The 27,268-nt window shown below is 54.7% G+C and overlaps 1 protein-coding gene across 1 annotated transcript in view; it reads right to left on the bottom strand.

The window, feature by feature from the left end:
- Nucleotides 1-27,268, bottom strand: part of SMIM41 (small integral membrane protein 41) — a 97,016-nt gene that overhangs the window by 53,257 nt on the left and 16,491 nt on the right. Inside the window, exon 2 of the mRNA XM_074374840.1 lies at nucleotides 1,005-1,082. The gene's annotated coding sequence lies outside the window, so the exon portion shown is untranslated. The remainder of the gene's footprint in view (nucleotides 1-1,004; nucleotides 1,083-27,268) is intronic.

The following is a 27,268-nucleotide window of genomic DNA, read 5'->3' on the forward strand; positions in this document are numbered from 1 at the left end:
AATGCAACTTAGACACGAAAAGTTCTCCTGCCCCGCCATCCTACCAGGAGGCTGTAGCAGAATCGACCTATGCTCCCGGCTCCTCCCAACACACGCAGGCGCCACGTGGTCACCCCAGCAAGCACAGACGTGGGGGTTCCCCACGGGGCGGCGGATTCCCTCTCAAGCTCTCTGCCCGACCGTGGGGCTTGGCACAGCCCAGAGTATATTCTGATAAGTACAGGCCTAATCCTGCCAGATCAAATTCTAGATCAACAAACAAGAACTGAGGGCCTTCTCCAAGCTCAGCCCTGCGCTAAGACACCTACAGGTGCTCCCCACCCTTCCACCTCGAGAAGCTCATGGTCAGGTCAAGAGAGAAGCTGTCAACTCAAGACAGCCATCCTGGACTTCCTCGCCAAGTGAGGAAGGCAGGGAGGAGAGGGGCTTGTTCCGGGAACCCGGGAGTCAGAACAGGAAGTGGGAAAGAAAATCAGAACAGAAAGAGAAAGAAAAATACCATATGATATCACTTATATGTGCAGTCTGAAAAAAAAGAGAGAGAGATACAAATTAACTTATCTACAAAACAGAAACAGACTTACATAGTAAACAAACTTATGGTAACTGGAGGGGCGGGGGAAGGAGGTGGGAAGAGATGAATTGGGAGTTCGAGATTTGCAGATACTAACTACTATGTATAAAATAGATAAAAACCAAATTTCTTCAGTATAGCACAATATAGCACAGATAGCAATATCTTGTAGTAATGAAAAAGAATATAAAAACAAATATATGTATGACTGAAACATTATGCTGTACACCAGAAATTGACACATTGTAAGTGACTATACTTCAATAAATAAATTAATTTAATTTAATTTAATTATATGCCCTTAAAAAAGAAACAAAAGAAGGGCCTTTGAAGCATTCATGTCCTGGCTCATGCACTCACTAGAGTGAGACCGCAAACTGAGCCTCAGTTCCCTCATCTGTAAAATGGAACACACAGCTTTGTTGCTTACCTGAAAGGGTATCTGGTGATCTGACAAGATAGCTGGGCTCATTCCTATCAGGAAGAGCACATGCTTGTTTCCAGCACCCTGAAATGTAACAAACAAGCGCAACAAAGGTAAAGGCCTGTCAGTGATGTCGTTTCTGATATTACAGACAAAAGACAACCCACCAGCCAGGAGACCAAAGGCAGGCAAATGGGCCCGGGGCTGGCTCTCTCAGCGCACAGCACAGCCAGGGCCCTGGGCTGGAAGATCAGAGACCTCCATTCAGTGTTTATCCATTCTCCTGGGGCCCCTGAGGGGTGGACTCTGCTCTCAAAACTCAGGAGAGATGATGGGTAAACCCCATTCCCATCCAGGAATGGATGGGAGCCTGGAGCTGAGACCAGCTCTCCACTTATTTTATCTTTGTTTTCCATTCTATCAACTTCTGGATTATCAATTTCTAAATACTAATTTGAATTTCTAAATCTGAATATGCATGTCATAGTAAAAATATACAATGTATTTGTAATTTCCTTCCTTCTACTTCTTTGAAGTTATTCTTTTTTTTTTCTTTTTTTTAATTGAAGCATAGTTGATTTACACTGCTGTGTTAGTCTCAAGTGTACAACAGAGAGATTTAATTTCACATATATATATACATTGCTTTTTCAGGTTCTTTTCCATTATAGGCTATTACAAGATATTGAATATAGTTCCCTGTGCTGTACAATAGGTTCTTGTTCTGTTTTTATCATTTTTCCACTTCTTGAGTTGAATGCTTTAATTTTCTGTCTTTCTTCATTTTCAATATAAAATTCTCTAAAGACCACAAATTTTCTTCTATGTGCTATTTTGACTGCTTCATATGTAGCATTTTTATTAGCATTTAGTTAAAAACAATTTTATTCTTTGACTCATAAGCTATATAGAAAGCTCCCGACACAAGGGTCATTCACTTCACAAACATTTATTGAGCACATGCTTAACCTGGCTCTGCCCTGGAGACTAAGGGAGACATTAAATCCATCCAGCATCTATCTCTGTGTCCTGGCCTCCTTACCTGTGCTTTCGCACTGCTTCAGTTGCCTACTTCTGTGCCTTTTATCCTCTAAACTCCTTTCAGGCAGGGATTGCATCCCATTACCTCCCCAGGGCCTTTGCACAGCACCTGGCCCACAGTAGGTTTTCAGTAAATGTGAAGTTAAGGAGAGAATGAGTGAATGCTGTATCTCCCCCAGCAGAGGTCTCCTAGCCTAAAAGTCCCATGAGGGTGAGGGCCTATCTCCTTGACCCTTGTGTCCCAAGTGCTAATGCAACGCCTGGCCCATTAGTACATGAAGGACCACAGTTAGTGTATGAAGAGAGAGAGCTCCAGAAGGAGGGAGGGAGGAAGGGGAGAGGAAGGGAAACAATTATTTTCCTACCTAAACAAGGAGACTCTCCTGCTCCTTTCCTGCTGGCAGATCCTGATTGGTTCTCAGGAAAGCTGAGAATGCAAGCCCCCTCCTCCCTCCTCCCTTCTCCCTCCTCCCTCCCACTCTTGGCCTCCCCAGTGAGTCAGTGAACACCCAGCCAAGGGCACTGCCCCTGCTCTGAGTATAACAAAAATAAGCCCCTATTCGCTCTCACTAATAGAATTTATCCTCACAAATCGGTGTTCTAAACTTGTTACAAAGAACCCAATTAAATAATTAATCCATTAAAAATAAATAAATAAGCCCCTACTGGGGTTTGGCTCTTTCTTCTCTGTGATCTCTGGTCCTCCTAACCACCTATGACACGGGCAGGACAGGTACAATTCGCTGAGGCCCAGAGAGGCCAGCAGGCAAGAGCAAGCACGTTGGTTCCCTGGAACCACTTTTTACCTGTACACTGCCTGCCAGAAGGACAGTAAAAATGACCAAACCTAGGAGTTGGTGAACCGGAGACTGAAGGCCCCTACCCTCAAACGCAAAGGGCTGAGCAGGTCCCCACCAGCTGGCGCCCAGCCTGAGCCCCCAGGCTCAGCATGGAAAATCAGGGCTCAGGGGTCTTGGGCCACAGCCAGCAAGTCAGGGCTCCAGTGGCTCCAGAGAAACCTTCCTCTAAGGGGGTCCCAAGGGCCCAAGCCCAAGGCAAGCCCTGTGTGTTGGGAGTTGACTGCATGATCCCCTCCTCCTGCCTCTCCTCCTGGTCTATTTAGGCCTGAGGAAAAACAGCTGGAGGAAAGGAGGTCCTTGTATTTGGGAAGCTCCAGAAGCTGATGGGAAGGGGGAGGGGGCTCACATAGAAACAGAGAAACAGAACCAGAGATACCTGGGCACAGCTCACGACCTCAGCACTGGGGCCCCACGGAACAGCTAGGGGATGTCAATCAAAGAGGGCTTCCTGGAGGAGAGGAGGGAGGCGCTTGGGAGGAGGGGGTGTTAGGGCTGGCAAAGAAGAAGTGAGTAGAAATGGCCTGGAGGAAGGAGTGGAACAGATTGCTCAGCCTCCAGCCTGGGCAGAGAGCAGGCTGAGCAAAGGAAGCCCAAGCTGGGAATGAGGAAAACTATGGGAGCTCATGTCATAATGTGGGGTAATCTCTGAAACCCCTACTGGAAGATAAGCCAATGGGTGCAAGCACTGTATCTTATTCAATTGTGCATCCCAGCAACGAGCAGGGTGCCAAGCTGACAGTTGGCGTTTACTAAATACTGGATAGACAGACGAAGTCATGAATGACAGGTGACTGCAGCTACTGACTGAAAGATTTACTCATCGTGGAGGACTTTTTGAGCACCTACTATGTGCTGCACCCTGAGCTAGGCACAGCAGGGAGGAGTGGGGTAAAACGGGACCCTTGCCCTCAAGAGGCTTCTGGCCTCAGGCCAGGATCCAGCTCATGGTGCCCTGTGGTGCCCAAGTCCCCACAGTCAGCCATGTGATCTCTGTGGGACCTTGGGCAAGGCATGTCCTTTCTCTGGAACTGTTTCTTCATCTGCAGAATAAGGAGTCAGGTGAGCGCTCCTGCAGATCCCTTCTGGGTCAGCATCTTGATGATCCCCCTCCTGCTCATCCTCTTCCTGGGCAACACGCCCTCCTACGAAGGCAGCAGTCATAGCAATTGAGGCTTGGCTGGTAGAGCAAATCCAGGTCCTCTGCGTGGGCGGGGTGGTTAGAGTGCCTGCCTCATAGATCTGGTGTGAAACTTTAAAGAGATTGACGCATGATGTAAAGAATTTAGCGCAGCGCCTAGCACATGCTAAATGCTTAAAAATAACAATAATAGCAAATACACTAATTGTGAGAGCCTTTCCCCTTTCCCGAGTGGAGTTAGAACCCAGCCAAGAGTGATTAGGCAAGGGTCTAAACTGTCTGCCCAGCCTCATTTGCATCTCCTTCCCCTCCACATTCCCATGGAGAGCCTAGGGTTCAGAGATCTGTTTGAGGGCCGCTGAGTATTAGAGAGGGTAAGGAAATGGCCCAACCCTCGAGTTCCCTGTAGAAACTGACTGCCGGCAATCCACCAGCGAAAGGTCCGTGCCCGCCCCGCCTGCATGCACGGCGGCAACCACTGCCCTCTGCCGGCCGCAGCGAGACCAGCACTTCTTAGGAGCCAGAGCCCGCAGAGGCTTCCGCTTCCCCAGGGTGAAGGTGGAGGGGTGGGGCGGGAAGAAGGGAGGTGGGGTTGCATTTCCAAGAGCCAAATCCGGAACTCAGATCACCACACACAGCCCCAGTCTCAAACCTAAGTGCTCAGAGGCTCGCAGAATGAGCCCTTGGGGCTGGGGCCAGAGGCTGAGCCATCCTCCGTCTCCTCCCCTCCCCACCCCAACCCCCCCCCCAACACACACACACACACAAGCGTCCGTAGAGGCAGGTTCGGCACCTTCCACGGAGAGGCTGCCATGGCCCACCAGCCTCACAGACCCTGACCCCACCTGGAATACTCACTCCACCCCACCTCTAGTCTGGCTGCTTCTCATCTGTCCGCTCAAACTCAGAACCCTACCCATCTAAAATAGCCTCCCCACCCCCACCTCTGCACTACTTTTTATTTTCTAATTTCATTATTATTACCCTGTCTTGTGTTCTTCACAGCACTTAGTACAGCCTGCTTTGTCTTGTTAATTTTCCCTCTTCTCTAATGAACCAGTTGGGATCCCGTCAGGAAAAGAGAAACAGGTTAGGCATTTCAAACAGAAGATTCAACGCAAGGAACTGATAGTATAGGCGTAAAGAACAAAGGGGGAGAGCTGAGGTATTCTAGAGATGAGACAGAGACAACACCACCCCTAGAGCTGAAACAGTGGCCAAACCCAGGAGCTTAGGTGAGGACCCCAGGGAGCTGGTTCTTGGATGGGGGGGAGGAGTGGGAGCAGGGAATGGACAGGCAAAATATGTTCCTTCTACTGGGAACAGTTGGCACTTAAAGACTGGGTGATTGTTCTGAAGAGGTGGCCAAGGCCCGTGTGGGCTTCCAGAAGGTGGACTGACTGCATGTGTGCCCCAGTGAAGAATGTCTAACCCTGTAAATCCCCTGCTGGAACCGTCTGTTCAGAAATACAAACATTTCCCCAGAAGGAAATGGGACTACATCAAACTAAAATTTTCTGCACAGCAAAGGAAACCATCAACAGAATGAAAAGGCAACCTATGGAATGGGAGAAAATATTTACAAATCATATCTTTGATAAGGGGTTACTACCCAAACTATATAAAGAATTCATAGGATAATAGCAAATAATAATAATAATAGCAACCCAATTAAAAAGTGAGCAGAGGAACTGAATAGAGTTTTCCAAAGAACACATACAGATGGCCAGCAGGTACATGAAAGGGTGCAACATCACTAACCATCAGGGAAATGTAAATCAAAATCACAACGAGATACCTCACACCTGTCTGAATGGCTATCGTGGTAAAGGCGAAAAATAGCAAGTGTTGGTGAGGATGTGGAGGAAAGGAAACCCTTATGCAATGTTGGTGGAAGCGTAAATTGGTGCAGCCACTATGGAAAACAGTATGGACGTTTGTTCAAAAACTAAAAATAAAATTACCATACAATCCAGCAATTCCACTTGTACGTATTTATCCAAAGGAAACAAAACCACTATCTTGAAGAGATACCTGCATCCCCATCTTTCTTGCAGCCAAGATGCAGAGATAACCTAAGTGTTCATCTATGGATACATGGGTAAAGAAGTCGTGCTAGCTCCACATATAGATATAAATAATGGAATACCTATTCAGCCAGAAAAAGAAGGACATCCTACCATCCGCAACCACATGGATAGAACTTGAGGACATTATGCTAAGGGAAGTTAAGTCAGACACAGAAAGACAAATACTGTATGATTTCAGTTATATGTGGAATCCAAAAAAAGCAAACTCATACAGAGAACCTCAGTTTGGTGGTTGTTAGAGATAGGGAGTGTGGTGGGGTGGGAGGGAGAAAGAGAGAAGCAGGGAGGAAGAGAGAGAGAGAGAGAGCACCTCTCCCACTTTGCTAGATTTTTGTACATTTTTTATGATTTTCAAAGGGAGAAACCTGCCTCTCCCTGTCCCAACTACGGCATATGAGTTTGGTGGATGTTACCATAGCCACTCAACTTCAGTCCCAAAGGGAACAAGAAAGAACCAGAATACTCCTGCCTTCTCCTCCTCCCTGCCCCCATGTCCTCCAGGCCCTGACAGGTGTGTGGCAGTTTGGCTCAGCTGCAGCCTCAAAGCTGTCCGGGGCTGGACTTCCCTGTCACCAGCCCCCATCACGCAGGGATGCACGCCACTTAGAGCCAGCACTCAACATTTATTTGACAAATATTTATTGATGCCTACAGTGTATGCGAGGCATGTTTTAGGCTCTGAGGGGACAGCATGAACAAATCTGTCCAAATCCCTGCTCACATGGAGCTTACATCCTCACGGGGAGGGACAGATGAGAAAGAAACATATCGTAAAAGATACAGTTGGTTAGGTGGCAATAATAACTGCTGTGAAGAAAAATTCAATAGAAAGGTGCGTAGAGAACGTTAGGGCTGAGGGTGACTCACAGGAGGTCAGGGAAAGCCCCACTGAGAAGGGGACAGTTCATCAATACCCAGACGAAGGTGAGGCAGCAAGCCACGTGGATGACTGGGCAAGAGCATCCAGCAGAAGGAACAGCAAGGGCAAAGGCCGGGAGGCAGGACCCCGCCTGGCATGTTTGAGGATCTGCAGGGAGGCCAATGCGGTGGGCAGCAGAGGGATGAGAGGGAGCGAGGGAACGGACTGGTTGGAAGTGGGGGCCAGACAATGCCAGGCCCTCTGGGGGTCCTTGAGTCTGTTGGTGTGAGGGTGGGTCATTGGCCCTCCGCGGAGGGGATGTATATCTAGGAATCTGCCCCTCTTGGCGCAAAGTCCGTTCCTCCGCTCCCATCTCCACCCTGCCTGCAGGTGGGTCTGTACCTGTGTTTCTGCGCCGCCCTCCCGGTTCCTGTCCCGCGGGCCTGCAACGCATCTCCATCCGCGGACCCCGAGCGCCCCCTGCCGACCGCTGCTCCCGCCTGCAAGTCCACGAACAGAAGGAACCCAGGGGGCCTCAGTGCAAAGGGTCAGTGCTCCGTGCAGTTCCTGGGGTGGGAATTTGGCCTCAGCCCTTCTCCCCCCACACCCAGGAACCACAGGGGAATCCCGTCTTGGATTGAGGGGGGAATGTCTGGCACACAGATGTGCGGACAGGGCCAGACCTCCCAGGCACGTCCCGGCCCTGGGCCTCTCCTGAGGGATCCCTGGTGCATTTCCCTAGGTCGAAGAGGGCTGAACCTTGGGAGAGCTGGGTGGAGAAAGCCGGGGCAGGAGGGGGCTCCCGAGACCAGTCCTCAGGGGGTCCTCTGCCTCTGCTTGGGACTGAAGAAAACCCAGGCCGATCCTCAGCCCCAGCCTTCATCCCTCTCAGCCCACGTCCTCTTGTTCAACCCCCATCCTTTACAGTCTTATCTCTCCCCAAAATGTCTTTCCTTCAGACCCTCAGAGGTTTCAGTGCCATCAACAAGGCCATCGTGCATCTCACCTTGACACTGAGTCAGGAGCCTGAGAAGGGGACTGAAGGTGGGTGAGCAGGAGGATGAGGTCAGCCTTTGGAGAGGACCAAGTACGCACAGGCTCATAGGTGTGTGCCAACGTGAACACACGTACAGAGCATGTGCACATGTGCACACACAAATGCAGGTGTGTTCTGCACGCATGTGCACTCAAGTGTGTGCATACACGAGTCACATGCTCGCACATGACAACTGCGTGCACATCTCTATGCCTGCGCACAGGTATCCACACCTACAAGCAGGCGTACTTAGGTAGACACAGACTGGTACAGGTCCACCATCAAACCCCACATCTACACACAGGTACACACCCCCCGCCAATCTGTACACACGTCTACACATGCCTAGGGGTAAATGAGACTCTGGAGTCAGAAAGACCTCAGTTCGAACCCTAGCTTGGCTTTACCACTCTCTCACTCGGTTACGTTGGGTGTTTGCCACTTTTCAGAGCTTCGGTTTCTCCATCTCAAGTGGATAATGAAGGTGCTGTTGGCTTATAAGGCTTAAAGCTAATGAATGCATCAGGCCTGGCACACAGTGAGCACTCAGCAAGTCAGCAGGCAGAACCCCCCTATCCTCAGGCCTGTATGTGACTGTGACTATAAAGTAACCAGAGAGGTTCCCAGCGGGGGTTTGAGGCAGGGAGGCCCCCCAGCACAGGCGCACACATGTGCATACACACAGGGGCTGCTCTGTGTGTTCCTGCTGTTTGTGCAGGTTGCTTAGCTCCAAGCTGGGTCGAGGAGCACGTGGCCCAGACGGGAGCCTGGCCTTCCTGCCCCAGCCTGCTGGGACAGGGCCTGGCCAGGATTCCTGCATTCCTGCTGCCTTCCCTCTTCCTCTTGGCCATAGACCTCTGGGGTACAAAGTGGAGGCTTTAAGGAGGCACTCACCCTCCCAGCCACCACAGGCTTTGCCCTGCCCACAGTGAGTTGGGAGTGTTGTAGGGGTCCTCCCTGGGCCTGTTGGAGCCTGAGGGTCCTCCTGGGGGCTCTCCAGTCTGCCTGACACCCCCTCCCAATCTCTATCCCCCTACAAGCCCAAGACTGCAGAGGCTATACCTCTGGCAGGGAGGTGTGGGGGACTCTGCCCCCATACACACACACACACACACACACACACACACACACACCCTCCATGGCCTCCTGGAAAAAGGAAATCAGCCAGTATCCCATGAGCTCCTCCGCTAGGACTCTAAGTCCCCTCACAAAACCCTGCCCCACCAGGACACCCCCATGGCCACCCCAGTGCCTGGGCGGGTGGAGAGAGGAGCTCCTTGTCCTGTGTCCAGAGCAGAGAAGAGCCAGCTCTTTGGCTAGCTCTGAGGACCTTCCCAGGATCAGGGATGCCACATGGCTTGTCACCCCTGGCAAGTTCACCTTTCAGTCACCAAGCCCCCAACCTATCGGACCCCAAAGGTATGACTGGGACTCCTCCCCTTGTCTGACCTCACCCCAGGGCGGGCAGGGAGCACCTGGCAGAAACCTCCGCCCTACGTGATACAGTGATAACGTACTCATACCACCATGCTGTAGACAAGGAGCGCCCCTTTCCTTTGTCTTCTGGAAACTAAACTGGCCCAGAGGTAGCCAGTGCAACCCACCCAGGCCCTTCCCCTTCCAGATCCCTCCACAATAGGTCAGGGCCACCTCATACCTCAGGGGTGACATCCAGCACCGTGAGTGTAGCCCACCACCTCATTTTACAGACAGACAAACTGAGGCCCAGAGAGAGGAAGGGCCCTGCTCTAGGCCCACAGGAGAACTGGGCCTCCTGACCCCTAGCCACCCTCCTCGGAGACAGCCAGAGCGCTGGCAAATCTCCCACTTGGAGCTTTGCTCAGTGTCCTGGGACTGCCTAACTGGTGGGGTAGAAAGAGAAAGAGGGGACCCACACCCCCAAATCAGCTGATGTTCTGTGGGGAAGAGGAGTAGGCTGCAAGGAGACTTCTTCCCAAGGCCTAGCCTTAGGACTGACAGGAGTAACAGTTGCCAGAGGGGGACACTGCCCAGGGTCCCTTCTGGAACTCCAGGGGCCTAGAGCATGGCCATAATGAGAGGGTCACTAGTGTGACCACAGACAGGCCTGGGTTTGGGAAGGGAGACTGAACATATTCTGAGACCTACACCCTCTCTACCACTGTGGCCTTGCAGTTGTAAACCTACCCCAAAAATGTGGAGATAAGAAAATGGAAAAAGAGAACTAGGCTGGGAATTGGGAGGCTCTGGTTCTAGTCCAGCTTTTGTCACTAACTCACTCGGGAAACTGGAGCCTCAGTTTACCCATCTGTCTAGTGGCAACGGGATTTGTGCTCTCCTTGCCCCCACGACTTCATGCTGCCAGAGCCCACCCCTCTGCCATGGGATGTGGTGGCGGGAGGACCATGAGGCCCCGTCCTGAGGAGCCCTGCCCCGGGGGAGCTGCCAGGCTGATGGGGGAGGTGGGCAGGGACAAGCTTTGGCACTGTCCTGGGCCACCATCCATGACCCATTCCTATGGGTCAATGTGCTCGTCAACAGTGCTGCAAGGTGGGGTCATAGCCCTCTTTTACAGACGGGGAAACTGAGGCAGAGCCAGGACTCTAGCACAGCTCGGGGAGCCTCCAGCAGGACCGAGCCGAGGCCCTCTGAAGAGGGGACTAGGGTTCTGGGCCCGGAGCCACCCACCAGCAGGGCAGGTTTTTCATGCCGCTGCCGGCGGAGGATCCCCAAGGCGCGGAAACTCAGGAACTCGGGACCTGTGTCCCCATCAGCCATTCGGCGCCCAACCCAACGGCGCCCGGACCGGGGCAGGGCCGGGTGTGGCGCCAGGTCCGGGGCGGGACTCGGAAGCCTCTGTTCCCGCAGCGCCGACACCTGGTGTCCGCCCGCCCGCGGATCGGCGTGCCTGGGCAGGGAGGCCGCTCGGGGCCGCCCGGACTGGACGGGATGGGACGCGGGCGGCGCCGCCACATCTGAGCCCCGCCGCATTCCGGGCCGCCCCGCCCGGGGCCGGGAAAGAGGAGCCTCCCGAAGCCGGTCGGGCACCGCCCCCTGCCGGCCGCCGCGAGCGGATGCAGGTCCGGGAGCAGGAGGCGCCTCCCTGGGTCCCACCATCCCTACTAGTCTCTCATCAAACACTTCCTGCCTACTCCTGGGGCTGAGGGTCCTGCCGGAGGGCAAAGCCAGAGTCTTGTAGAGAGGCCTTGCCCTCTACCCACTTTGGCCAAGGCTCTCCGCCACACCCCACACCCCCTAAAGCACACCAGCCACACCCTATGCAGACCCTACAGCCAGGCTGCAGAAGTGGCCTCCAGTTTCCGGACTCCCCTTGCCAGGGAAGTGGGCGGAGCTGGAACCTCCTCTCCCTGACTTGCAGCTGCTCACGTATTCTCCAAGCCCACCTGTCATGCGACCCTCGATGCCCCACCCCTCCTGCCTATAACCCAACCAGGATTCTTCCACTCGATCATTGTCTGCCTCCTCTAAGACCCCTCAAGGTATCAATAGCAAAATGCTTCTGGAGCAATTACTATGGGCAAACACTGTTCTTCCTACTTTATAAACATTCATACATTTAATAAGCCTGCCCAGAACAAACCCTGCACAACCCCTGCCTCCCACAGCCACACACACATACACACACACACACTTTGTGCCTGTTCATAACTCCAGGTTCCTGGGTCTGGAGTTCTGTGGATTTCCTGTGGGCCACCCCTCCACACACCTCCCCTCCAACCCCCCACCCAACCTCCGTCGATGTGATTCAGGACACCAGACGCTGCATGGCCTTCCCTGAGCTGGAGCCCCCTTCCCCGCATTGGGCCCCATACTCAGGCAGCTCTGTGGGCAGCAGGTGCTGGAGAAGGAACCAGGACTCTAGCCCTGGCCACCATGCAGCTGTGTGACCCAGAGCAGCACAGGACCCTCTCTAAGCCCCAGGGATCCAAGCTGTGGAAAGAGGCCATTTCTAAGGCCACATCAGACCTGCCCATGCGGGACCCAGGGTGGGCCTGGGCTTGTTCACGTCAGTGTACTCTCTCTCCACTTCCCAGGGTCTTGGAGCTTTGTATATAGTAAGTGCTCACTAAAGCATGAACAGTTGTTCACAGATTGTGACCCTGCTCTCAGCCCCACTTTGAGCCTAGGACCTGGGAAGAAATACATTCCTGGCCTTCCTGGCTTCAAGAACCTCCTGAGAGATCCTGGTCCAGGCCCAGGGCAGTCAGTGACACGAGGAGGGTGTTGATCTGTGAACAGGCCCGGCAGTCTCCACTCTCTAACCTCTGCAGGGCCTGGCACCCGCCTACAGGCCACGAGAGAAAGATAGTCCAAGTTCACACGTGCTCAGGTGCCCCCATTAGAGTGCTGTGAACCAAAGATCCAATTTGGAAAGCCAGGGAGAGCCAGCTGACCATGGCTTTCAGCCTGTACTTGAGGGGCTACCCTTAACAAGCCCGTAACAAACACTTACTGGGCACTGACTGGTGTCAGGCGCTGCCTGAGGCACTGGAAACACAGTGCGGGACACAGAGAAGATGCTGGAAACCAGCTCACAGAGTCAAGGACAGAACCTGGGGTGGCAGGTTCTCTTCCCAGAGAGGGAAGTGTAGGTGAGGTATGGAAGGCCAGGCCAGGGCCAGGCGGCTGGGGCGGGGCAAGGCCGTGGGAATTCGAAACAGAGCCTGGGGCTTCCTCGAACCCCACAGGTGGAGGGGAGGAGAGAGCACTCGCAGTCCTGACCGCCAGCTCACTGTGGCCTGAGCACTAGACAGTCACATCGTCCAGTGAACAGGGCGAGAAGAGAGGGGGGGTTCAACACAGCAGGAGAGACCAGAGCCAGGCACCAGGCAGAACTTCCCGCTAGGACTGTCTGAATTCCAAACTGGCAAGAGACTGAGGGATTCCCTGACCCCCAAGGCTTTAAAGAAAAGGTGCCACCAAGGGGCTTCAGAAGGGTCCTTTCTGTACCAAAACAGGGAGCTGGGGTCAGGCTTCTCAGGGCCGCTCCACACAGGGGAGGCGGGAATGAGAGAGGACGGCTCAGCCATTCTCATGTGTTTGGCCTTGTTTTCTTCACACAGCAAAAGCTGCTTCGTCAGCTCCCTGGAAAACCTCTGTGCCGTCACTGATGGAGAGCCCTGCCCCGGGCCTCTCTCCCTTGGCCCTCTGTTCCGGGCAGGAGCACAGACCTGCCCACTCCCAGCGCAGGCTTGGGAACTGGCCCCCACCCTGGCCCCTCCCAGCTGGGCCATCGATGTGCACTCACTGAGCAGAATCCAGCGCCCCTCGGGCCCAGGCCCAGCCAGACGGGGAGGGAGGAGGGAGCACACAGCCTGCCCCCCCAGGAAACCGGGCAGGACTGGGGGTCAGGTGTCCTGGGCTCTAGTCCCAGCTCTGGGCCTCAGTCCCCCCAAGCTCTACAGTGAGGGGCTGAACTCAACAATATCCAAGGAGACTGCCAGCTCTGACAGTTTTAGGCCAACAGGACGGTGCCCACAAGGGGTCCAAGGCCAGAGCAGGTCCAGCTCTGCCCCTCCCGTGCTGTTTACCCTCTCTGTTAAATTCACTCACCCAAGTGTCCTGCTACAGGCGCTGTCACAAGGGTCCAATTAGATGCTTGGGAAGTGCTCTGGGAGTGTGGAGTCAGTGCTTTCATCTCCAAGGTGAGATTCCAAGATGGCGCATCTTGGTGCACACAGGACTGACGTAGGAAGATACAAAACACTGCACCCAAGGGCTGGGGAGAGCATGGCCAGGGCTGGGCTGGGGGCCTCTGGGGAAGGTCAGCCTCTCAAGGGAGGCACTCGTTGAGGGCTGGAGACAGGGGCATTCCAGGTAGGGATACAGGTCTAAGGATGGGGCGCCTGCTTCCTCAGGCCGTCTCCACCGGGCCCCCTTGCTGGGAAGTAGGCAGGCTGAGCCAGGCTGTCCCACCTGGAGACCTGGCCAGGAAAACTGCCCTGGACCCCCAGCTCCGTTGGAGCAGAGGTGACCCTCACCAAGGGAGCCCCACAGGGCAAAGAGGGCAGCTCCTGGGCTTGGGGAAGGGGCTGGGGCTGTGCCCGGTGTGTCTGGTATGGCCTGGGCCTGTTAAATGTCTGTAAGGGAAAGGGCACTCCATGGGGCTTAAGACCCTCAGGGGAATCCATGGCCCCCAGCCCACACCCCTTAATGTGCAGAAGGGGAAACGGAGCCTTGGAAAAAAGTAGTCACTTAATCAAGGTCACACAGCGCCAAGCTGCCTCCCTGCCTCCCAAGTGGGGAGGGCCAGCCTCCCCATGCCAGAGGCCCCTGCCCAGGTCTGGGGCAGGTATCAGGGGCTCCATGGGTGGGGGGTGGGGGCATTGCTGGGCTCAAGGCCAGGCCTGGGATACCACAGAAGGCAGTTTCTGCCTTAGCAGGACGGGGAAGCCTGGAGGCAGGGAGGTAGCCTGTCCTCTACCTGGCAGACAGCATTTGTTACCTTATAAGGTGCTTTCTTCTCTCCCTCAAACAGCCTCTGACAGAACCAGGTGAGGCTGTGGGCGGAGGGGGCAGGGCCCGTTCCTGGAGCAGCGCTCTGCTCACCCACCCAACTGCCTGAGTCGCCCTCCCTGGGAGGGCAGGATCCAAAGCAGCCCCCCCCCCCCGGCCTGTCAGAGAAAGTCAGCCAACATGCAGGCCTGTCTGAGGACGCCAGCCTGGCCTGGGAGCCAGGACCCCTGGGTTCCCTCGCCCCTGTGGGAGGGGGTCGTCCACCTGCCCTTAACCTGCACCGTCTCCCTCTCACCCCAGATTTACAGCCAGCCTGGCTCTCCTGCCCCCTCACACTCACACACAGACATACACACAGCAGCCTGGGGGGCCTGGCCTCGGCAGGGGAGACGGGAGGTTTACCTACTGCCCTTCCCTGGGGGCAGTGAGCCTGGCTCTCCAAGGAGGGGCCCCAAGGCCTCTTGCCCCTTGCCCAGAGAAAGCAGGCTGGGCACTGCCCGGGAGTCCGGCAGGGCCATGTCTGTCTCCATCCTCAGAGGCATGGAAGGGCCTAGGACCCAGACCCAGTGGCTGGGAGGGGCAGCGGGGCTGTTCATTCACCCTGACTCTGAGTCAGGGGAGGTGTCAAGGGGGTCCCAGTGGTGGGCTGGACTGAAGCAGAGGGCCTGGGGTCCCACAGCTGGCACACGGCAGGCCACAGCGAACGCCCTATGAGGAGGTTTCAGGCTGGCCGGCCACTCACTAGCTGTGTAGCTGGGCAGCCACGAGCCTCCTGAAGCCCTGGCTTCCTCTCTGTAAAATGGGAGTGACAGTTTCCTCCTCCTGGAGTTGTTTCAGGGCCCACTGGGTTGACAGTTTAGATAGTAACACACAATAGCCTGCAAATGGCCTTTAATGGGTGGCAGGGGAAGTGTCAGGGTGCCCACAGGGTCTCCAGCTATGTTTGTGGGTACCAACTCCATTCCAGCCCCTCCAGGGACACAGGGCCCTTAGACACTGAGGAACACCTTGAGAGGGGCTCCCAACACCACCAAGGAAAAGGCCCTGAGGACAGTACCCATGCCAGGCAGACCCCTCTGCCCCCAGGTTGCCACATCCTGGCCCCAGTGTCTCCGGTGCAGGCAGCTGTGTGTGTCCGAAGTGCCGCCAGGCCCACTGGGCCACACCCTGGTGACTCAGGGCTGTGGCATGCATCCTACCCAGCAGTGGGAGAACAAAGCCACCAACTCAGGGCCTCGGCATCCAGGCTGAGTCAGAGTGAACACACCCAGCCAGGTGCCCCCAGGGTCCCACCCCAAGGGATCTGCTGTAGATGAGCAGAGGCAGACCCTCACACTGATGAAAGGGGATGGGGTTAGGACTAGAGCTGGGGGCATGCCTGGGTGCAGCTGCCTGAGAGTAAGGAGCTGGGCCCAGGGAAGCCAGGAGTTCTCAGGCCCAGACCAGGACCACCAGCCCACCTCTGGCCCCCAGACTCCACTTGCCATAGGGAGCAAAGCCACAGGCCTGGGGCCCAGGAGGCCAACTTCCTGGGAAGCAAAACTGGAAGGGAAGATAATGGAGGAGAGGGGAGATGCTTTCCATGAGGGCCGTGGGCCCCGATCAGTCTGGGTCAGGGACAATCTGTGGACACAGCCCCGACCCCGGCCCCCAAGTCTGGTCCTGAAATGGGTGAGAATTGTGACAAGGTGGGGATGCCAGGTCTTCCAGTTACCACTCTGGTTAAGGCCGAATGAGGAGTGGTTTCCCAGGCTGAGCCTGGGAGTCAGGGTTGGCAGGAGAGGGGCCAGGGCTCACCCTGCTAAGACCCTGCCATCTCCCCAACCAGCAGTGACTCAAAGAAGGAATCGAGGCTCCCAGAAAAGGGTCCAGAGTGAGAGAGGAGGCCCAGGCAGGGAGACAGGGAGCTGGTAGGGGGCAGGAGAACTGCATTAACTGGCAGGGAGGAACCCCAAACCCCAGGCCCAGTCCAGTGTGAAATGGGGTCCCTGTTTCAGCCGATACCAGGCTCTAGAGTGGGGCTCAGCTGCAGAATGCTGTCTCACCAGGCCCCAGCCTGGGCGCAGAGGGAGGAGGGGGTCCTGCCACCATCTGGGGCCAGAGGACCCAGTCTTCAGCCAAGGCCATAGCTGAGAGCAGCCCATCAAGAAGAGGGCAGACAGACTCAGCAGGACACCCCAGGGCAGACAACCAGATTCCCAAAACCCTGACTAGGCTGTGACCATGCCTGGCCCTAACATGGAAATCCTGACCCCAACCTAACTCTGCCTGTGTCAGATCCCACAGGCCCAGGCTGGGAGTTGAGTTGGAAGGGCAGGGGCTGGGGACAGGACGGACCCCCCAGTAAGAACAGCAAGTACTCAGCTAGCACCGTGAGCCCAGGCACCCAGTGACCCCCTGTTAGAACTTGTATGGGGAGTGGGGGTCCTCCAGACTCTGAGCCTGGCCTGGCATGCCTGGCCTCCCAGCAGGGATGGGGGTCTACTCAGAACAGTCCTGGTGCCCATCGTGCCCGGCCACAGCAGCACAGCCCCCAGCCCACTACCCCAGACTCCAGGGTCCAAGGTCCAGGGTCCAGGGTCCCCGTGCCTCAGGGGAGGGGAGTCAAACCCAGGCCCCTGGGATTGTGCCAATGTCCCCCAGGCAGCCCCAGCACCCCCTCCTAGCACTCCTACCCACCGCGCCTGGTCTCTAGGCACAGCAGGCTGAGTTTGAGGCCCTCCCTCTGCAGTCTGGGGAAGAGGGAGCAGGGCTGCCTGGCTGGCATCAGCCCCCACCTCCCTCCCCCAGGCCCAGACTGCATTCCCTGCAAGCCAGGACCTGCCACTCAGGTAAACACGCGAGCTCAGCACCCTCCTCCACCATCCTCCCAGCCTCCGAGGGGGCCACTGCAGCTCCATGAGCAGGTCTCTCTGTCAGCTCTAGCCTGAGCTGCAGTCTCTACCACAAGACTCCCCATGACCCTTCTCAGGCAGGCCCAAGCACCCCAAACTCCTCCAGCCTGCACAGCCTTCTCTCACCCCTCAGCCCTGTGCCCCAGAGACCCCGCACCCACGGTGGCAGGACAATCCACTCCGGAGTGGGTCCTCTCATTAGCCTGCCAGTCCAGCAGACCCAGCCCAGAGCGGGACAGTCAGGGGCTGCAGCCCCACGCCCCCCACCACTGTGGTCGTAACTCATCACACATCATATAGGAGGGTTAGGACGCAAATTCCCTTGTCCCCCAGACTAAGATTCACCCCAGAAGCCTGGCTAAGTGTCTAGGGCATCTGGAGGCAGGGGGAGCTAGAGAGAGGCAGGGGACTCGGGATGCATAAGGCAGGGCCAGGGCCTCCCCAGACTTCAGGCCTGCAAGTTCTTGCAGGCATCCAACCTGATTCCCTACAAGGCAGTCCAAAGGGAGAAGGAGCTTTTCCTCCTCTCCATCCCTCCAGGTACCAGCTAGGTCTCTGGCCTGGTGCCCACTCCGCTCCACCCAACCCCTGCTGGTCTCCCTGGCTCTGGCCCTGTCCCCCACCCCAGCCCCCATGCTTAGCAGAGGGCTCTGGGCCTCCCTGCTCCAGGTGTCTGGGCTGCCCAGAGTCTACCAGAAGCTCCCTGCTGCCTGTGGAATTCACCACGAGACTGTCACTAGCAGTTAAGGACCTCTGCAACACGTCAACCCATCCCAGCAACCAGACCCCCACTGCCCTCCACCTGACCCTTCCCGGAGGGGTCACCAGGGCCCCTGATGGTCCCCAGAGAGGCCCTGCAGTTTCAGCCTCCCAGCTTTGCTGGGCTGCCCCATGGCCTGGAGCACCCTCCTCTCCGCTTTCATGTAGAGAGCAAATCCTGCCTGTCTCTCAAGCATAGCACAAGGGTGCTCCCCACTATCCCCAAGAGGATTCCCTCTCTCGGAAGCCCAGAACTGCACTCTTTCTGATGGCACATCCACCTCCCGTCCTGCAGCTTTCTGGTGGGTCTTTGCCACCCCCAATCTCCAGCTTCCTGAGGGAACAGACTATCCTATCACAACCCTCCCTCCCTGGCGTGGTAGGCAGGAGACAACGCTGTGATCTTCTCTGCCACCTCCATCCCACCCCAACCAGCTTCAGGCCACTGGAGGGGGCCAAAGGGAGAGGGGAGGGGAGGAGGGAGGGGTCTCAGCTGGAGCTCCAGTTCTCATGACAGTCTTGTGACAGTGGTGTTATTGTCCCCATTTTACTTACAGGGTCACTGAGGCTACCACAGGGTGACTGCCCAAGTGGCAGAACGGGATTTAGACCTCAAAGCCCACCCTCCAAAGAACTGAGGACCTGTCCCAAGCGGGTGTGGAGGTGAAGTACCCTGGGGAAGGGCAAGGAAGGTGGCAGGGCCAAGGCCAGACTTTCACCTAAGTCCTTGTAACCCTACAGCAGGATCCTCAGGCCTGGTCGGGGGCAGCCAGGACCCCAGGCCACCTCCACCGCAGCCCATTAGGTGACTGATGCCCAGCCCCGCGCCCCGTCCCGCCCCTGCCCCTACATGCACATTCCAAGCCGCGTGTGCAAACCCAGCACCGCAGCCCCTCCACCGCGGAATGCACCCACGCACCTCCTCCCCGCCCCCACTTCCGCCCCCGCCGTACACACCCAGACCGTCCCGACCGGCTGGGCCAGCCCTGCCGCCTCCCAGAGAGGCTCCAGAGGCTCCCCGCCCCCACTTGGAGCCAGGTTGAAGGGATTCCGTGGGGCAGGAGCGCCCCCAGCTGACCAGTGTGGGAAAGGCAGGGCACAGGGGCCCAATCCAGACCCCAGGCTAGTAAGAAGAGTCTTGTGTGCCCCCTGGTCCCTGCCCTCCCACCATTCCTTGACCTCCTTGAGCACCCAGGGCCAAGTCAGGAGGAGTGGGCCACGAGCAGAGGAGAGGAAAGGGCAGCCCTGAGGACCACAAGAGCACAAACAGGGAAGGGAGGAACAGCAAAGCCGAGGCAGATGGATGGCTGGAGCATAGGTTTCCACCTTGGAATTGGTGATGGATTAGCCGGGCTGGAGAAGGGAGAATAGAATGGGCCTCCCAGATTCCTGGCACCAGGAGGATGATGATGGAGACGCAGGTGAGGACAGGTCTGGGGTGGCAGCTGAAGGACCCATCTTAGACATGTAGACCTGGAGCGACCTGAGGGACGTCCAATGGAGACCAGCAGGACATGGACAGTCTGAAGCTCTAGAGGGTCTGTGGACATGCATGGGGGCAGGGACACCCATCCCAGCGCTGCTCCCCTCTCCGGTTTCTGACCTATCCTTGGGTCAGAAGTCTCTTCTCAAGATGGGCTTGGTGTGCATTAGCTGCTCCGAGGGTCCCTTCCTGCCCTTGTATGTGTCATTACCCACCCAGCCTCTCTCCGCCTGGGCCTCAGTGCCCTGCAGAGCCCTCCTGAGAACACACTGAGCACTCAGTGTTAAGTCCCGTTTGCTGAGCACATAAGACCTGTAAGGGTCAGAGAGGTTAAGTAACCTGCCCAAGGTCAAACAGATAGATTGGAACAGAGGCACGTCCAACCGCAACCATATGCCTGGCATAGTACGAGGCCCTTTGTGAGCTGACTCCTGCCTGCTGGCCTTTCCAGACCTGGCTCCAACGTGCCTTCTCAGTGAAGCTTTTTCCTACCCACTTGGCTGAGTGAGATGCTCCTTCTATGTGCTGACAAATATGACACTTTTCATTCATTCATTTACTAAATAATCACCATCTACAATGTTCTCGACACTGGATTACCTCTGTGGGCAAGCCCAGGATCTCTCTCCTCATGGAGCTTACCTTCCATTGGTGGGGGCAGGGCGCGGTGGACATTAAACAAATATGTACAACACTGTTGGGGCCATTTCATGGGGGTGAAACCCCTGCAGGCGCCCCGGGCCCCACTCTCAGAAGGAAGCCGCGCTTGGGTTCCTGCTCTGCTGTCCCTGTCTTGGAATTCTCAAAACTTTTTTAACAAGGGGCCCTCCTGTTCATTTGGCATTGAGCCTGCAAATTACATAGCCAGTCTTAAACAGAGTGTGTTAGATGATAGTCACTGTGGAGAAAAATAAAACAGGAAAGGAGAATGGGGGTGACAAGGAGGAGAGATTATACATTTCAGTAGGAAGATCAGGAAAGATTTCATCAGAAGGTGATGTTTAGTGAAGACTTGAGTGAGGTAAGAGCGCCGGCCGCCCAGCTATTTGGCCATCATGGCTGAGGACAGGGCAAGGGCAGAGGGCTGGGGTGGGAGCCTGGCTGGTGTAGGGGGAGAGGCGGAGAGGAAGGAGGCCAGGGTGGCCAGAGTGGGTGATGGACAGAAGGCTGGTAGAAGGGGAGGCGGAGTCACCCGGGCCCCGGAGGCAGTGTCAGGACTGGGATTTACTGTAAGAGAGACAGGGAGATACAGGAGACTGGTGACCAGGGAGCTGAAGTGATCTGACTTGAGGACTCACCAGGAGCCTCCCAGATCCGCGTTGAGGAGAGCCTGCCAGGCAAGGGCAGAGGCGGGAAGACCACTCTAATGCTTGCTTGGCATCCCTGTGACTTTCTTTTTTCCCCAGTAGACCTGGTGGACTGGGGGTGGGGAGGGAGAGTAGAGGCATCAGGGGTGATGCCCAAGTGTCTGGTTTGGGTAGCCAGGTGAGCAGAGGAACTATTCCACGAACCAAGACAGGGACCACCGGAAGAGGGCGAGGGGAGGAGGGGAGATGAGGGACCGCGACCGCAACTTTCATCTAAGAAGCTGACCGCAAGCCCAGCCAGGGTCAGGGTCCACTACAGATACCCACACCACAACCACCCTCAAGCTCATCCATTCCTAGACGCTACCTTCTCCTCCCAGTCCCCTCACACCTCCCCAGCCCTTCCGGTCCCTCTCAGGACCTCAGGGAGATGAGGGCTCCAGCAATAGTTAATCTGCATTTCACTTGGAAATGCGACCACCAGGCAGGGCTGCCTAGTCTAGCCTTCAAAAAAAGTCCCCTCTGCAGCATCCGGTGTGGCAGGTGCCATCAGCTTGCACACCTCTGGGGCCCAGGAGCTCGCTGTCTCCCTAGGAAGCCTGCCCATGCTTAGACAGCTCAACCAGCCACGGTCCACCTCCCTGGAAGGCCCCGCCTGGTCTTTTCTGAAGCCACATGGAACACAGTGGCTCCCTCTTCTGTGACATGGTGGCAAGTGGAGGGAGAAATCGCTTACTAAGCACCTGCTTTATGCAGGCATCTGGGGTGAAAGGTGAGCCACAAGCCGGGATCCCTGTGCACAAGGGTCATAACAAGACCTTGCAATACAAACTGAAAAGAAAAAGAATAGCGAATTTTATCAAGCACTTGCTATGTGCCAGACACTGTTCCAGGCACTTTATGTGAAATAAAATCATTCTGTCTTCAAAACTGGGCTCTGTTCATTATCTGCACATATGCATGGGCCCACAGTCCTGCAGACACTATGGTAAACCAGAGTTTACGCTCAGAGAAGCAGGAAGCTGGAATCTGCAACTAATTGCCTGTTTTAAGTGTCGGCCAGAGTTTCCCTTCTCAGTTTAAAGGATTTCTCTCTTCCATCATCTCCAAAACACAAAATGCTCTCTTCTCCCCAAAATGGCCTGAACAGTTAGGAAGGGGCACAGTCCTGTAGCGCCATCTAGGGGCATAAATATGAATTGCAGAAGTTTAAGTGCAGTCGAAGGGGACCCCAGCCCTCTTGTAGGGACTTAGAGGAACTAACTGGGAAAAAGATCATACTAGAATGTCAAGCACCAACCACCTCCCACCATCGGTGTGTCATCGGTGCTGTAGTGATGACTGCACTTCTGATCAAGTTGCTCATCAGGAGACAGCTCGCTATGGAACTGTGTCCCTAAAACATGGTTATTTCTTCAGGGGTCCCAAGCCCTTTTTTGTAGGAACACAGGTGACTTTAAGTGTTCTTAAACCTGATGCTCTGACAGATGGCTTCATACAGTCCCTGAGCACTGTTAAATTGTCCATGTGTCTGGAGTTAGGTAGGCTTGAAACGGAGGCGTTATGGGGGATGCATGTGAGGGGGCGTCACTCACAATGTTGGCAATATTCTTTTGCTTGGAGTAGTAGGTACATGGATGTTCATTTTATCATCTGTTAAACTTTGTATGTAATTTTTTACAGATATGAAATCCTTTATTTAAAATGTATTCATTCTTTTAGACAAACTTCCCAGTGTTTGAGGCTAACTCTGTTATCACCCAGTTGTACAGAGGACCCACAATGAACCCCAAGCAGCCCTGGAGGCAAGGCTGGCAGGGAAATCTCAGTTTTTGGCCCCACCCCAGCCACCCAGAGAATAAAACCAAGCCCCAAGTTCAGGAAGCTGCATGCAGCTCTATCCTGAGAACGCTAACCCTTGAGCTACCAAAGTTTAATATGCAAGAACTACAAGGTGTATTTCACTCATTTGAAAAGTCATCAGTAAGTACTTACTATGTGCTAAGCACTGTGTGAAGTGCTGGGAGTCCAAAAGTGAGCTGGATGTGGCTCCTTCCAGCAGAGAGGTGACTCTGTCAGAAATGAGTCCTGACCATAAAAGACAATGGGATAAGATAAAGAGTGGGAGATGCTGTACGAGAGACATGGGGACGAAATGATCACTTTCTCCTTGGAAAATCTGGGAAGGCTGCTAGAAGGAAGAGGCATAGAGCTGGGCCTTTAAGAGCACTAGAGATTGAATTTTTTGAGAGGAAGACACTTATTCTGGAAGAAGGGAAAAGGGTCAGGAAAAGCCCAGAGGGAGAGGATCCAAGGGTAGGTTTAGGGAACAGCAAGAAGGAGATGGATTTTAAAAAAGAAATCCTGGATTCTCAGGCTGGACAGGTAGCAAAGTTCCCATGGTGACAGGCCTGGAAGGAGTTTAGACCTGACTCAGGGGGAGTGGGGAGCCATGGCAGATATTTGAGCAGGAGAGTTGCAGCTGTGTCCTGGGTGGTGGGATCAGGGAGCAACTGGAGGCAGGAAGAGCACTAAAGCTGACCAGTGAGCCTGAGCAGGGAGGAGTGAGCAGAGGGAGAAAGGAGTGCCCCTCGGGTCTGTCTCTGTCAGTGAGTCTGCCGTAGGTGAGGAGTCACGTGGCAGACCTTCCCTGGCCAGAGGAGGTGGGAATTAATTAGCCCAAAACCAAGGCTGCCCAACCCTTTCCTGCCTGACTCCATTCACCCCACTCGGTCCTCCTGTTAACATCTTCCCTGCATTCTCAGCCCCATGCCACCTTCAGTCTTCCAAGCACACGCTGAGGGAGGCAGACATCTCAGCATGCACTGAGCACCTGGTGTGTGCACAACACCCACTGGACCTTGAGGGGCCACAAGAGACACAGGACAAGAAGCCCAAGCCCCCTCTCCCCTCCCCACCCCCGCAGGAGCTTACATCTCCAGGCCAGGAGGGGCTCCATAGGAAAGCTGCCTCTACAAGGTAGAGCTTTTAGGAGCCACAGAGCCCTCTCCTCCCACCCAAAAAAAAATCCCCCCACCCATCTACTCACTCAGAACTGGTCTCACCGTTAAAGAGACGCATTGATTAGGTCCAAAACTTTAGTCTTTCTAGTGGATTGAATGGTAGCCCTCAAAATTATGCTCACACCCCAGAACCTGTGAATCTGACCTTGTTTGGCAAAAGTGTCTTTGCAAATAAGATTAAGTTAAGGATCTTGAAGTGAGACCATCCTGGATTATCCAGGTGGACCCTAAACTCAAGGGCAAGTGTTCTGATCAGATACAGAAAAGGAGGCATGATCAGATATAGAAAAGGAGAAGGAGTAGGCGGTGTGGAAGTGGAAGCAGAGATTGAAGTGATGCAGCCACAAGCCAGCCATTATTATTATTATGATGATGCACAGAGAGGTTAAGTGACTTGTCCAAGGTCACACAGCTTCTGAGTGGTGGATCTGAGATCAGTGCCAAGGTTCCCACCGGAGCCCTGGATCATTGCAGGGGCCCCTCCCATCAGGGCTAAGGGCACCCTGCTTTGCTTCTCTCAAAGCATTGCTCCACTTCCTTCCTTCTGAAGACAGCCTTGTAACCACCCCTTTCTGCCCCAGCTGCGGGGAAACTCGAGTCAACACTGACACTCAAGTACAGCAGTGGATGACCCTTCATGGCCTCCAGTTTTGTTTTCCTCCCGAGGTAAGAAAAGGGGCCCTCATCTTCTATTTTATCTTTAATAAGAGCCTGCTTCTTTCTAGAGAGAACATGGGAGGCAGCATGTATTAAAGACGTAACAGTCAGAGCAACACAGAGGACTAAAATGCTGGGTTCACAGGAAACAGAGATTGTAAAAGGCTGGCCGAGCCACCACAGAGGCTGTGATTAAGCCTCAAGGCCGCCAGGGTGGAAGAGGAACTCTGACCTGTTACTATCTGCAGGAAGCAGACACTTTTCTCATGGGAACAGACTTTTTCCCTTATAATAAACTCTAGTGAAAATTGCTCACATGGCCCTTGGTATAGGGAACGCTGAGTGATATGACTATGTCCTGAAAAACCATTTTTGGAGCAAAAGGAAAGCATATTTAATGTGACTGTTGGCCAACGTCAAGGACACTGAGGGCACTCAGGGAGGGTCCTCCAGGAGGGAGACCAGGGTGGTCCAAGGATAGACTCTCCCATGACAGGGGCAGAACTCAGAGACCCGACCTGGATGGATGGCTCAGCCCTTCAAAGCCATGCCTGAAACACCCACTGCTGGCTTTTGGTCCCCAGGGCAGAGTCCACTCCTGTGTCTGCAAATCTGCTCCCAGCTCGGTGCCCTTAACAGCTGAGCTGGTTGGCAGGGTGGGCAGGTGGATGGCAGGGGCCAGCGCCCACGCCCGTCACCCAGTGGGGCAGGCACTTCCTGTGTCCCCCAGTGTCTGCTCTCCCCTTCTGTAGATGCAGTGGGGCCCTGATCTGTCGTTGGGCACATGGGCACCCTTACTGCCCAGAGACAGTAAGTGGTGGGTGGAGTTGCCTCAAATCCAGGTCTACCTGTCCCAGAGTCCTTGCTCCCCTGACAGAAATGAGAATTGTCACCACTGAACCGATGCAGACCGACTATTCCTTTAGCAGGAGAAACCCATGTCTGTGCCAGATGCCTTGGTTAGCTCCCTGGGGTCTGAGCTCCGACCCCCAGGTCTGGGTGACAGTTGTGACAGTCAGCAGGTCTCACAACGTGCATCTGGGCTTTGCAGCACTACTGGGCCCTTGTTCCCCCAACAACACTGAGTGTGGGACGCGGCAGGGACCCCTGGAAGAAGGGCCTTTGCATGGGCAGTGACCCCAGGCTACCGTTACTGCTGCAATGTTTCACACCACTTCCAACTTAGTAGCATAAACAGCATCCAGTTTATTGTGTTAGCAGAGTCCGTGGGTCAGGGCTTTCAGACATGGTGTGTGTTGGGGACAGAGGCTGGGACATTGGTTGGGAGGATTCTAGAGGCCAGGAGGGTGGCTCAGAAGGATGCCTGGGGCTGGAATCATCATCACTCCAGCTTCTTTCCTCACATATCTGGACTGGATGATTCAAAAGCTGGCCTCGGCTGCAGGATCTACACGGGCCTCTCCCCGTGGCTTCTCACAGCATGCTAGCTGGGTCCCAAGAGGAAGTGTCCAGAGAGCGACATCGGGAAAGCGCCATTCCCAGGGACCCAGGCCAGCACTGCCTGGCTTTCAGGACCTAACCTTAGAGGGCACGTGGCATTGTGCCCTCTGTGTCTATTGGTAAAGCGCTCTCAAGCCCAGCAAAGGGGAGGGGACACAGATCCCACTTCAACGGGAGGAGGGTCAAAGAATTTTAAACTGCCACATCCCATAACATCTGAGGGTACCTCCTCCACGGCTTACCTGTATGATTTCAGGGTGTTTTAACATCAAAAATTAACTCCCCCTCATAGACATAGAAAACAAACTTATGGTTAGCAGAGTGGGAAGTGGGGGGGACGGGATAAATTGGGAGTTTGAGATCTGCAGATATTAACTAATATATAGAAAACAGATAAACAACAAGTGTATACTTGTATAGCACAGGGAACTATAGTCAATGTCTTGTACTAGCCTATGGTGAAGAACATGAGAACGAATGTATGTATGTTCTTATGTGACTGAAGCACTGTGCTGTACACCAGAAACTGGCACAACATTGTAAACTGACTGTACTTTAATAAAAACATATTTTTTTAAAAAAAGGAAAGAATGGAAGTTGGAGGAAAAAAAAAAAACTCCCCTTCCCACAGCTGATGCCTGAAATTCCCCAGGAGAGTTTAGTCTTTGACCCTGAAGGGACTTTATCCTAAAACAAGTCCTCTGGCCCCAGCACTGTACTCTAGACTTGACACTTCTTGTGCTTTAGTGTCCGTGGGTGGGCTCACCAGATCTTTTCAGAGAACAGCAGTAGCTAAGAGAGGAGGAGGGAGCACCTGGGCCATTGTGTTTCCCTAAAAGTCCATCCTGACTGGATGCCTGGGAAAGGGGGTAAGGAGAGAAGGGAGGTCTAAGATCGGGGGGGGGTAAACTTGGCAATATCACCATTCAGTCAGAGGCTGGTCCTCCCGCGAGCTTCTGACTATCCCCCCACCGCCCCCACTATCCCACGGGCTTCTGAGAACAGGACTCCCGTCCAGCCTTGTAGCTCTGAGGGTCCCTTCCCACCTCCTATCCCCTAATCTGCTGTGGCCCTCTCTCTTTTAGAGCCAAATATCTGTTTTAGAAGTTGATTGAACATTCTGTTTTCCATTCAAACCAGCCTCCTCTGTATGCCTACTGCGCCAGCACTGCAGAAACAAGCCAATCTGGGTTAATAAAAGAGGGT

The sequence above is a fragment of the Camelus bactrianus genome, chromosome 12, assembly GCF_048773025.1.
Source record: "Camelus bactrianus isolate YW-2024 breed Bactrian camel chromosome 12, ASM4877302v1, whole genome shotgun sequence".
Taxonomy (NCBI): domain Eukaryota; kingdom Metazoa; phylum Chordata; class Mammalia; order Artiodactyla; family Camelidae; genus Camelus; species Camelus bactrianus.